Genomic DNA, 13,694 nt, shown 5'->3' on the forward strand with positions numbered 1-13,694 from the left:
GCAAGATTAAATGGGCTAAATAGTCATGTCTTGTCATGTGGGCCAGGATTAGAAAAGGGCATACAAACGAGGGTATGATATATAAGGAATTATTTCCTAGCCTCTTGGGCTGCAATAGCTATTCAGGACACATGGTAGGTAAGGGATAAACTATGCATATGAGATGTGGGTTGAAGTTTCATTAGAAGTTCACTCCATGAAAAAAAACATTATACGTCCAACCAGCATTTTCTTTATTTAAAACAACCAACCTGTTTTGGGATTCAATAATTAAACGTCTTCCTTTAAGGTTTTACCCGTAATGTGACCTTGGACATTAAAACCGAGTTTATGGAGGCAGAAACTATTGGGGTTTCTGACATTGCGATATCAGGCATTTCAAATATTCAAGAATTCGGTTATGCAACCTCAATATTAGCGTGCGCATTCATCGAGTGACCTTGAGAGTATTGGGTAGTAAGTCTCACATACCACAGCATCAGGTAATTTAACGCTGAGTTATTGAACTGTGTCACTGGGTGTGGGTTATTAAAAGATTGCATTGGGATGTAAATGACAGGTACGGTCATGGGAACTTATGAAATCTAATTGGGAGTATCCTTGAACGAGACGTGACGTAACTATGCATACGGGCACTTAAGGGATCTGGAATGAGCGTGTTGAGCGTTTCGACAGTATTTTTTGTGGGACACGAGAGCACATCAGACATATCGAATTGCATTCTGAATACGAAGAATGTCTTTATGATATCAAATAATTTTAATTTTTTGAAATTCACGATATAATACAAATTTTATGAGAACTTATTAAAATTTTATATTTTTCACATTTTTGATATAAACAGTCCTCGAAGTTTGTCTTACAAACGTATATAGGTGCCCTAGTTACCGCAATATCATATCATTGGAATTAACTTCAATACTCAATCAAAGCAAGAGATCCGTGTGCTGTTGAATATTCAAGCATCAATACTATCATTGGAAAACAAATATGTACTTGCAACATGTACTTGTCTGGAAAGCCTCACTTGGATGTGCTCTAATGTCCCACAATAAACTGTCCAAACGCTCATACCCCATCCCTTAAGAGAAGAGCCCATGAATTCCTGAAGGTATTGAAGCCTACATGGCCTTAGTCAAGAAGCATTATCAAGCCTTAAGGGATCGGATAACAACGTCTGTACAGTATTTTTGTGGGACTTGGCTCACATGAAAGCACACATCAGACACGTCAAAATGCCTTTTTGATATCAATTAATTTTGATTTTGTTTTTAAAATTCGCGATATAATACCAATTTATGGCCAATTATTTTAAAAATTTATATTTTTTATATTTAACAGTCCTCGAAGTAAACTTTATAAATCTAATGATATGTACTTAAAGTGTATGTAGCTGGGAGGAAAGGCCGACCATCATTTGAAAATGTTGACCTTTCGTATTGAAGATATACATTATTTCCAAAAAATGGGAGAAAATGTATAGCTTCAGAACGAAAGAGTAAAACGAACACACGAACCTTTGCAATAACATAATACATATTTTGTACTTATTTAGTTTTTATTGAATTTTTTGGGTGTCTGAATAGATAATCCTTCAGGGGAAAAAATAGGCCGGATAAACGACGCCTCCATAAGATGCATATACTACTGCGTTAATAATTTCAGAAAAATCAATAACATGTCCAGCATCACCTTAAATTAGCAGCAGTACCATGTTTGGTGTAAAAATGTTAATACCCCAGCAAAAATAAGCCAACGGTGGCGGATTGCACATAATTTAACGCGTAATCTCTCTGATAAACCGAGACTCAATTAAATTAAGATCTGAAATTCAAATTATTAAATTACGTTGGAAAGTAAGGTATAGTAAAGTGTTGAAAAAATATTTGATTATATTCGATATCAATTTATCTGAAATGGAAGGTTTTTAATGGTTCAAAAGGTCTCGATGCCTCTGGTATTGATGTCAGAAATGTTCAAACACCTTTTAGAGTTCAATTTTAAAGTTCAATTTTACAGAAAAAGGTCTCAAGACCCAATTTTGATATCTTCAAGTAAACGTTAAATAAAACTTGGTAAATCTAAATATCACATGGAATTGTTATTTCAGACTTCAGAAAAGGGTTTAGATGCCTTCTAAGAATACAAACTGTTCTGTAAAATAAGTCAAAGTTCAGATAGTAGTTCACAGGGGATCAATCAAAACATTATTGTGAATCTGATACATATTTGAACATTTAAAAAATCTAAGGAGGTAATAACTGTTGCAAGTATCCATTTCAGACATCCATTTTAGCAAAGACAATTTTATGAGTGTTTGAAATAACTTTGCATTGGGGCGTACAATGTTGATGTAAATGGTGATCAAGTTCCTGATATTGATTGTTGATGAACAGCAAAGAAATGGTCCTCGAGTTCAAGGATGGAATTGGCGTCCTCGAAGATTATCCAAGGTCCAAAAGACTTGCTGCCATCACCAGCAATGAAATACGTACTGGTACAGTGATATTGATAATGAATAAGGAACCAAAAAGGAAGATGAGATAGCCTCAATATAACAACTCTAATGAAAGTATTTTCAACATAAATCCATTAACATTCCAGGATGTCTTCCTGCGGCCTTGATGTTTTAGTGATATTGGAGTATCAACTAAAAACATCAAAGCCCCAGGGCTGGCAGACCCGATGACGGAGACTCCAATACGTCAACTAAACACTCCAAGTGAGTTCCAATATGAAAGGCCGTGCAGGGCAAGAAAGCCCAGTGACCTTGAGAGCATAGTAATGTGAGGACATCAAAATTGTCTTCACATTTTTACTGTCCTCACATTGTACATGTAGTATAGAAAAATGTCCTCATTTATATTGGTTTACAAATACACGCTTGTACATGGTGAATTCTTTATTTCGGCTCCTATACTTTGTCCGGCTTATAATTTGCGAAAATTATACGCTCGTGTAAATTCAAATAAGTGCCTGCTAGTCACGCATTACGCAACGCACGACTAGCATATGTGCCCAACTACATGTACGCCATTCTATATCCTCCTTTCCCAGTCATCACCGACCAATCGCTTTTGGGTCCAGAATTCACCATGCACGAGGACGACAGTTCACGGTTCGCATTAAGTTGTTACGCCAAAAAGTAAACAAAGTATAAAAACAAAAGAAAGGTTGAAACCCTAAATGACAGACAAGATGAACAAATTAGCCACCCTATAGTTTACTCCAAAACACATCTTATGCAATCTTCACTGCTACGCAAATTCTCAGGATTATTGGTGTAAGCCTCCATTCCATGTTTTCATTATTAAGGGACTCCCTTAAGGTTATTAGTTATTTTAAACTGTTGTGATTTGGTAGTTCACGGCATCTTACGAATGGTAGTGAGCTTTGGCAAAAACTGCATTGCTCAATTCATAGCGAGTGTGTAGAAGAATTAAAATATCACATATACTTTTATAGGTGCTGCGGTTCTTGAGTTACGTTGTAAAGAGGGCTGAAACAACAACACTTTTGTAAAACGTACATAACTCATTAAGAACAATAAATTAAGCAAGTTTGCAAAGTATACAATTGGTAGAATGAACTTTTGCCAAACATGAAGGTGTTATTTTTCAATAATGTATTGATCTAGATAATGAAAATCGATTTTTAGGTTGCTTCGACCAACAATACCTCGTCTACCCTTTTCTTGCTCGCAATTTAACAGGAAAGATAAACAACTTTAAATCCGCCTTGAGTCACATTTAGGGTGCCATAACATTACATAAAAATATAGGTCGTAAGAAGTTCATATTTTTCTATCTACGTTTTTTAGATTCCTCTGTCAAATATGAGTTGCTGACTTGTTTTGCTTCAGCACAGAAATTTACTATGCTAACAGATATTTCAACCTGTTTAGTTATACGGCATCAATTCGGACCCTGTTTCTTTCTTTCTTTCTTTTCGTGTCCTTGTCTACATTTTATTCTTTCTTCTTCTTCTTCTTTACTCTGTTTTCGGCTACTGCTTAATTTCTCTTCTTTTTTTTCTTCTTTTTTTTTCTTCTTCTTCTTTTCTTCTTCTTTATCTTGTTTTCTTCCCAGCAAACACAAATCGTTTAAACGGGTTATATTTTGGTAAAAACGTTTTATATCATTAAATGTCGGGTTAAATCAAAGTCATGAAAACGTTTGTAAAATGTTTTGTATGAAAACACACTATAACAACATTTTTTAAATGTTGTCACAATTTTGTTTGCAAACATATTTGCCAAATATTTTGTCAACACTTAAATAACATTATGTTAGAATATTCAAGTTGTCAAACAATGTTTTTGTATGTTATAAAAACGTTTTATACCTTTTATATAATCGGCCATATAAACGTTTTCTGGCAACCTTTTCTAACCTTTTGCGAATAATGTCGGAAAGTTTTGTTTTTGCTGGGTTCCTCTTCGTTTCTTTGTTGCCGTTCTCAGCTGTATCGTATTCTCGTTATCATTTCATTTATTTCTGTATCTTAGTTATGCTTGTTTCATCATTTTTTATACCTTAAAATTGTTATTTTTGTTATTGTTGTTGTTTTCTGTGTTATTTTTTACACAATAATAAGATTCTTGTTTGCGATGTCTTCATAACAGAAAGTAAATGTCAAAGAAAATGTCAATGTTAGATTGTTGGCATGAAACTGTTGCGTAATCTCCTAATATTTTGTTCTTCTCAAATGCTAGAGGGATTTCACGAGCTCTATTAACCCTGTCTATGTATAAACTAGGCGTTACATGGGATTATCTTCTGCAGGTTGAATTAAATTGTCTGTACACATTTAGGACATTGCCCTTGGTATAGTTAACTCAATTCTTCCTTCTCTTCATCCTTCTCCTCTTCTTCCCACTCTTCTCCTTGCATGACCGGAAAACAAAAGTGCTTGCTTATTTCTAAGATATGTTCTATGTTCACGATAACGAAAACAACAAGTATTTGGCTTGTACTTAAGGATCGCCATTAGAATATAAAAAACACAGATAAAGTTCAAGCTTTTAGCCGAAAAAGCTTGACAAATTTTCGGATTTTTGCCACCCAATAAAATTCAGTGCCCTGTTTTCATTCAGGTTGCTACTATTAACACCTGATTGGAGCTGTTCTGGGTATACTCTTATAGTCCGGGAAAACGACCTGATCCAGGAATATATTCATATAATAAGATTATGATGTAGAACTTCAACATGAGGTTTACATATATAATCCATCTATGCGGTCAATGATACTTTTCAACTATTTTAAAGTCAAATTGAAGCAATTTGTATTTTCAAACCAAAAATTGAAAACCTTGTTTTTCATTTTATATTGTAATTACTTTCATCCAGAAAAATAATCTTTTGCTCCTTGTAAATTTTGCAAAAGAGAGTTTCCAGACAATTATCTTTATAATACGTTTTTCTTATGTCTTGAAGAAACAAGATTTCTAAACACTCTAATGGCGCGCACACCTATGCAGTGACATACCCAATATAACTATATGAAATACAAATCTAATTGGGTGTATCCTTGAGCGTGACATAACATAACTATATGTGCAAACACGGTTGTTTGGCATATAAAATGTAGTCATTTTAAGAAAGGATGAACAATAATGGTGCTATCATCTTAAATCTTGTTTTCATCTTTACAAAGGGGACACACTTGGTATTAAAACATGAGAAATACATGTGTATGTTAGTGTGATAGCTGTTATTATCCAGGTCTAGAATAGAAAATTCAATAAATACTCTCTTTAAACAACCGTGGCACACGGGCACTTAAACACCCACAACATTCCTGAAAATATAATTTATATAAGCCAATATGCTGATTTACATTAATGAATTAACGTCAATTGAGTGCGCTAACTCAGCATAGGAAAGGGCATGGTAATCAATAACAAGTTTATAGAATAAGACAACCTTGCCCTTGAAACATAGGCCTACTTAATAAGAGAAACCTCGAAACGTAAGGAGATATGCGTCTGCCTTTTATTATAAAACATTACATCAGTACTTCAGCGTGTTTACATTTCGACGTTGAATATGTATCAACAGGGGCAGTCAATTACATAACTGGACCGAAGTCACGTATTCTTAGGACTGAAATACGGACAACAGGGGCAGTCATCCTAAGTCAATTACATAACTAGAACGAAGTCACGTATTCTTAGGACTGAAATACGGTTCCGTCTTCATATCAGGCACTTGAGACAACATGTAAACTACTCGAAGCAGTTTCTTTGAGTTTGTTTATTTGTAAAACAAACTATTGTAAATTATATGCACTTGATGGGCCGATTTTATAGAGCATTGTATATACATAGATCCCTTCAGTCCTTTTTTTTCATGTATTTTTTTCTTCGTTTTATTGGCTTTAAATGTTGAGCAATATTGTTTTCCTAGACGATAACAATAACGCTGTGGATTGTTAAGATAACCACCCACTTTTTCTTTTGAGCATCTTAAAAACGCAAGTCAATGTCAGTGTTTACCTTTTTGCATGAAACTGCTGTGTAATCTCATAATCTCTTGTTTTTACAAAATATAAGAGGGATTTCACGAGCTCTATCAAACTAGGCGTTACATAGGATTATCTTCTACATGGTTGAATTAAATTGTCTGAGCATACTAGTGCAATGTTCTTGATATAGCTAATCCATCTCATGTTTTTCTTCCTAATTTACTCCTTTCTCGTACTCATCATTCTCGTCTTTTTACTTCCTGTGACATTTCAATTGACCTTTTTAGTAAACCCCATACACCTTTGCGGGTAGACATGTAATGTCGTTACGCCGATGCGCACATAGTTATTGCGCACTTTATGGTATAGACCTTTTCAGATCGAAGTTTTCCGAAGTTTGTTATGGATGACCCTGTTTACAATTTCGGGTCATCGACGCCAACGCAGACGCAACTATTACGTCTGAACACAAATCTGCGTGAAAAACACTGTCAAGCGTTGGGTATGGCTTGTGCAGGAGATTGATATTTATATTGCGAAGATCACACGAACACCAAATTAAATGTGCCGCAGACGACAAAAATTTGCATTTTTCTTTCTTTTACTGTCACATTGTGAAGTGTCAAATAGAAGTGTTAGTTCTCTGTGATGGGTTTTGGTTTTGGTAAAATCGTATTATATAATTAAATGTCGGGTAATATAAAAGTCATGAAAACGTTTTTAAAATATTTTGTATGAAAACACAATATGCCAACATTTTAGAAATGTTGTCAAAATATTGTTTGCAAACATTTCTTTGCCAAATATTTTGTCAACACTAAAATAACATTATGTTAGAATATTCAAGTTCTCAGAAAATGTTTTTGAATGTTATAAAAACGTTTTATACCTTTTATATAATCCGCCATATAAACGTTTTCTGGCAACTTTTTCTAACCTTTTGCGGATATTGGCGGACAGTTTTTTGTTTGCTGGGTTCTTCTTCTTTTCTTCGTTGCCGCAATCTTCAGTTTCGTATTCTCTTTATCTTTTTATTTATTTTTGTATCTTTGTTTCATAATTTTTTCTGATACCTTAAAATTGTAATTTTTGTTATTGTTGTTGTTTTCTGTGTTATTTTTTACACAATAATAACATTCTTGTGTGCGATGTCTTCATACCAGAAAGTAAATGTCAAAGAAAATGTCAATGTTAGATTGTTGGCATGAAACTGTTGTGTAATCTCCTAATATTTTGTTCTTCTCAAATGCTAGAGGGATTTCACGAGCTCTATTAACCCTGTCTATGTATAAACTAGGCGTTACATGGGATTATCTTCTGCAGGTTGAATTGAATTGTCTGGACACATTTAGGACAGTGCCCTTGGTATAGTTAACTGAATTTTTCCTTCTCTTCATCCTTCTCCTCTTCTTCCCACTCTTCTCCTTGCATGTCCGGAAAACAAAAGGGCACTGAATTTCATTGGTTGTCAAACTTTTTTGGCTAAAAGCTTGAACTTCATCTGTGTTTTTTATATCTTAAAAACTTGTTGTTTTCGTTATCGTGAACATATAACATTATCTTAGAAATAAACAAGATCTTTCTAGCAGTGTGTTTTCATTCAGGCTGCTACTATTAACACCTACACCTTCATATAATAAGGCATATATTCGTTAGTTCTTGATTTAGAACGTCAACATGAAGTATATGCGGTCAATGACAATTTTCAACTATTTTAAAGTCAAATTGAAGCAATTTGCATTTCAAACCAAATATTGTAATTACTTTCATCCAGAAGAATAATCTTTTGCTCCTGGAAAATTTTACAGAAGAGAGTTGCCAGACAATTATCTGTATAATACATTTTTTTTATAATGTCTTGAAGAAACAAGATTTCTAAACACTATAATGGCGCGCACACCTATGCAGTGACATAACCCAATACTGTATGAAATACAAATCTAATTGGGTATATCCTTGACCGTGACATAACATAACTATATGTGCACCACGGTTGTTTGGCATGTAAATTGTAAAATGTAGTCATTTTTAAGAAAGGGTGAACACTAATGCTAATATCTTATTATAAATCTTGTTTTCATCTTTACAAGGGGGAAACCCTAGTATAATGGTATTAAAACATGAGAAATACATGTGTATGTTAGTGCGACAACTGTTGGTATTGTCCAGGCCTAGAATAGAAAATTCAATAAATACTTTAAACAACCGTGGCACGCGGGCACTTAAGTGGAATATTTTCTAAGCACCATGCGGCCTGTACACAAAGCTGAAAGATGAAGGTCAGCCAAATCCAATGATATTTGGTATGTAGTCTAGCTAGGTCAGATGGTTCACAACTATGATAGTAAAAAATCAGGTGACCCCCTGGGGAAATTCCATGACCCCCTAAAATTGGCCCTCTTTTGACCTGCCTCAGAATTGATACAGCTTAAAATGAACAACATTTGACATCATGAAAATGTCCTTTGAAATAACCTGGGTCTGACAGAAAGTTGAACATATTGGAATTGAACTATGCTTTATAAGATGACCTATTCAGAAAAATTTATTTCTTTTGATATAATTACGTAATATCATCGTGGAATTTGGGCAAAAACAGGATTTTTCATAATTTTGAAAGTAGCGAAAAAGAGCATTTTCAAATCACATTTTCTGCTATATTCAGGCTAACATTGGATCAAACCTTTTGGATAATATAACCAACATGTTGTACTTCTGAAATATGTTTAAATTAGCGTGGGACTTTTTTCCTATACTGCAGGGGAGTTTGTTGATTTTGGCGGATTTTCCGTTTTTTGCTCTTTTTTTTGTAGACTCAATTAACATTTTCCAATGTATAAACATACTAATTATTTTACATTCACAATACGGCTTCAATTCTCAACCAAGGTTATTATTGATTTAAGTTTGATAACTATTTTCATGTGGATTTTGCTCTTTTATTATAGTGGAATTTGTTAATTTTCATGGAATTTGAATATGAATCTCCCTGCTAACTAATGATATGAAACTCGGGTTTCCTAGATTGATATGATATTTATTTTGATTGCTGATTTTAGAAATATGTTTCTAATAACAGAATGTGGTTTTTTTTTATGGAATTTGTTTTTTCCAAGGAATTTGTGTCTTTAAACATATTTTCGAAAGTGGAATTTGCAACCAACATTACACTGTTTAGGTAATAAATCATATTTAAAATAAAATTGACTAATATTTAGTTAACTGTTAGATCAGGCAAAAAACAACAACACATTTATAACAAAACAAAACGAACACCACGCCATACTTCATATAATATCTACTACCATGCAATGGAATTTTCATTTCTTTTCAAAGGCGAATTTGATAATATGAGTTATCTATCAAATAACATGTACAGGTACTTCAAGCATTGTCTAAAATTGAATGTGAATATGTACATGTAATGATGTATGTTTAAAATATCTCATTGAGCGTGAGACTCACGCATTCGGGGACTTTATCAGGTGTCAGATCTATTGCCATTTGGTCTAATACCATTTGGTCTAATACCCATTTATCTACAGACTTGACATTTAGTATGGAATATTTTCTCGCAAAATTCGAGGACTGGGCTGGAATTTCGGACTTTATGCAAAATTGTTCTGTTATTATCAAAATCAAATGTATAGGGGTTTGAGGTGATATTTCCTAAACTTCGTCAGCAATTGGCATTTATCACATTTGAAATACACTTGCAATGTACAAATTTTTGAACATGGGAGGAGATTAAAATATGGCTCTTAAAAGTGGTACGTACTCAGAAAGTTTAAATGACCCCCCGGGGGTCAAATGTTATAAACTTATGGTATAAAAACAACTGCGCGGATTTCTGGTTGTCCAATGAACTCACGCTGCTTCTTTGTGTACAGTAAGATTGTAAGGGGCCATTCAAACTTTCTGAGTGCGTACCACTTTTAAGAGCCATATCTTCTCTTCACACTTTCAAAACTGGTAAATTACAAGTGCATTTCAGTTCTGATGAACACTTATTGGTATTAAGGTTCAGTAAACATCACCTGAAACCTCAATAAATTTGATAATAACAGAATGATGTTGCTCAAATTCAGAAATTTACCCCCACAAAAATCCAATTCAGTCTCCTTAAAACCGCAATTTTAGGATAATTCACTACATTATGAGCGCCATAATGTAAACTAATGGAATTTGGAAAGCACATTTTCTGTCAAAAAATTATGTTACACCATCTCCCGACACACCCCAATTAATATTTAGCCCGTGCGGTTTATGCAGACCCCTTCCAGACCAGTCTTGGAATTTTGCAAAAAAATATTCCATACTAAATATCAAGTCTGTATAATACAAAAGGTCTAGTACCAGAAATGCTAATTACCACGTCTAATAATCATATAGTCTAATGTCCATTTAGTATAATATTGTTTGGTCCATTAACCAGTATGTCTACTGACCATATAGACTAATAACCATTTGGTCTAAAAATTTTGGCCTCCACATATATGTGGGGCTTATGTTATCATCCAAATGGTTGACTGGTTGTTTGTTTCTTTGTTTCTTTGTTTGGCTGTCCGGGCGGAAGCAAATTCATTAATCCACTGTGCAGCTTAAACGTAATAACCTATCAACTTCAAACTTGGTTTAGTGATTGGTCATGGTAGCTTGATGTGCTGTATAGTTTTCTGTCATGTTATTGGCATATTTATGAATATTAATGAGCTTATTTGCATATTTTGCCTACATTTTGCAGCTACATTTTCATTAATTCACTCTGCAGCTTAAACGCAATAACCGATCAACTTCAAACTTGATTTGGTGATTGGATATGGTGGCCTGGTGTGCTGTATAGTTTGTGTCATGTTATTTGTATATCAATGAATATTAATTAGCTTATTTGCATATTTTGCCTATATTTTCATTCATCCACTTTGCAGCTTAAACGCAATAACCGATAAATTTCAAACTTGGTTTGGTGATTGGATATGGTGGCCTGATAAGCTGTATAGTTTTGTGATATTTATGAATATTGATGAGCTTATTTGCATATTTTGCTTACATTTTCATCAATCCACTCTACAGCTTAAACGCAACAACCGATCATCTTCTAACTTGGTCTTGTGATACATGTAGTATATGGTGGCCTGATGTGCTGGATAGTTTTGTGTCATGTTATTTGCATATATTTTATTGATATGAGCTTATTCATATTGCATATTATTTGTTGTTTACACACCTTTGGGTGGGGGCCACCTTAATTATGAACCGCGTAAATTCTAGTATTATTAACAATCTGGCCTAATTACCTTTGATTTAATAACCGTTTGGTCTGTTAACCGTATGGTCTAATAACCAGTTATAATCTAATACTATGTCGTGTATTTGCCAATTCATCAAAAAAAATTGTCTACAACTGGTTACAGGCTGTAAATATATGTAAATGAGACGGGCACGTGTATAAACATAGGCTACTACATTCATCAAATATAGTGTACCCAAAAAATTAAGAAGAAGACATATGCGGCCTGCATGTATTGAAAGTGACATTTTGCCGGGCTATTTGTTCTTCTTTTCCGGTCTTTACAAGGTATATAAATAATATAACCGGTATAGGCTCATCATGCATCACCGGGGTGCCACAGGCATGGGACATGGGCCAGTCTGAGTTATCTGTCACTCCAAACTTTAAAACGAAATAGGTTTCTATGGGGTTGACCCATAATTTTCATGTCAAAAAGGGGAGGGGCCTTTGAGATCTGTAAAGGGGTGGCCCCGAAAATTTTTCGCGATTTGCATCAGCCCCCCCACAAGTGTTTGTGAACGGTCCCTAGACTATTGGGTTTTGGTCTAAATGGTAAATAGGACCAAATGGTTATTGTACCAGATGGTAATGGGACCAAGTGGATGTAGTAAAATCTAACAAATTCTCACGCATCATCAAATTTGATTTAGTGATTCATTCATGAAAACCACGCTTATACCAGAACATTTTGTGATACTATACTATTTCTTCATCATATACCATTCCAAGTGAAATCCCTACGCAGATCAGCCGGTCCTAAACGCTGGGCCATATCGCCGTTGTTTAGTCTCAAACAATCAAGCGCGCCGTTAGGTAGCGCCATGTATGTAGGCATATATGAATGTAAATTATTGACCAAATACAGCCAAAAATGGGATATTTGGACATTAAAAAGTCACTTCTAGGTAAAAACTTGCACTCAGTTGTTATTAATAATCTACATACTGATGTTATATAATATTTTCTTTCTGATTAATACAGATTGTACATAGTATTAGACAATATTAATATGCTCATTTTGATTTTGTTGATTTACGAACTAATGCAAAATGCAATATTTTAAAGACCCCTCATAATAAATTGGAAAAAGATCCCACAATAGAAAAAGCATTTTCCTATAGTCAAAGGATGGGAAATGTTTATCTAAAAAGGTCATATCAAACTCAGCCTGAATAAAGGCAATAATTAAGTTAGAAATTAGGTAAAATTTGCATTTTTTCTCATTTTCAACATTTTGAAAATATGGCTATATTGAGTTTATGAAAAATCCACCTTAATGAAATTGCTGGCTTCTGCAAATTTGTGAGGAGATTCACCAATATATGTATTTTCAATGCCAATTTGTTTGGGACCTGTTGAATTATGGAGTTTCTTACAATATTTCCTTGAAATGCGATGAAAAACTGCTTTTTAAAACATATTTTAGGTGATTTTGGAGCGATTTTTAGGGGTGTTCATATTTTTTAACGGGGGGCTCCAGAGAATTTTTTAGTGTCGTGATTGAAAAGTGTTATCAAAACCTATCAATGTCCCAAAATATTATTGATGGCGGCCGACCTTCATCTTTCACGTCTGCAGGAAATTAGAAAATATGCCACTTAAACGCCCATAACATTCCTGAAAATATTGAAGCCTACATGTGCTTAGTCAAGATAAAACAAATCTAAAGCCAATATGCTGATTTACATTAATGAATTAATGTCAATTGAGTGCGCTAATCAGCATAAGAAAGGGCATGGTAATCAATAACAAGTTTATAGAATAAGACCACCTTGCCCTTGAAACATACTTAATAAGAGAAACCTCAAAACGTAAGGAGATATACATCTGCCTTTTATTATCAAACATTCTATCAATACTTCAGCGTGTTTACATTTCGACGTTGAATATGTATCATCAACAGGGGCAGTCAATTACATAACTTGACCGAAGTC

Source organism: Amphiura filiformis, chromosome 20, assembly GCF_039555335.1.
Source record: "Amphiura filiformis chromosome 20, Afil_fr2py, whole genome shotgun sequence".
Classification (NCBI taxonomy): Eukaryota; Metazoa; Echinodermata; class Ophiuroidea; order Amphilepidida; family Amphiuridae; genus Amphiura; species Amphiura filiformis.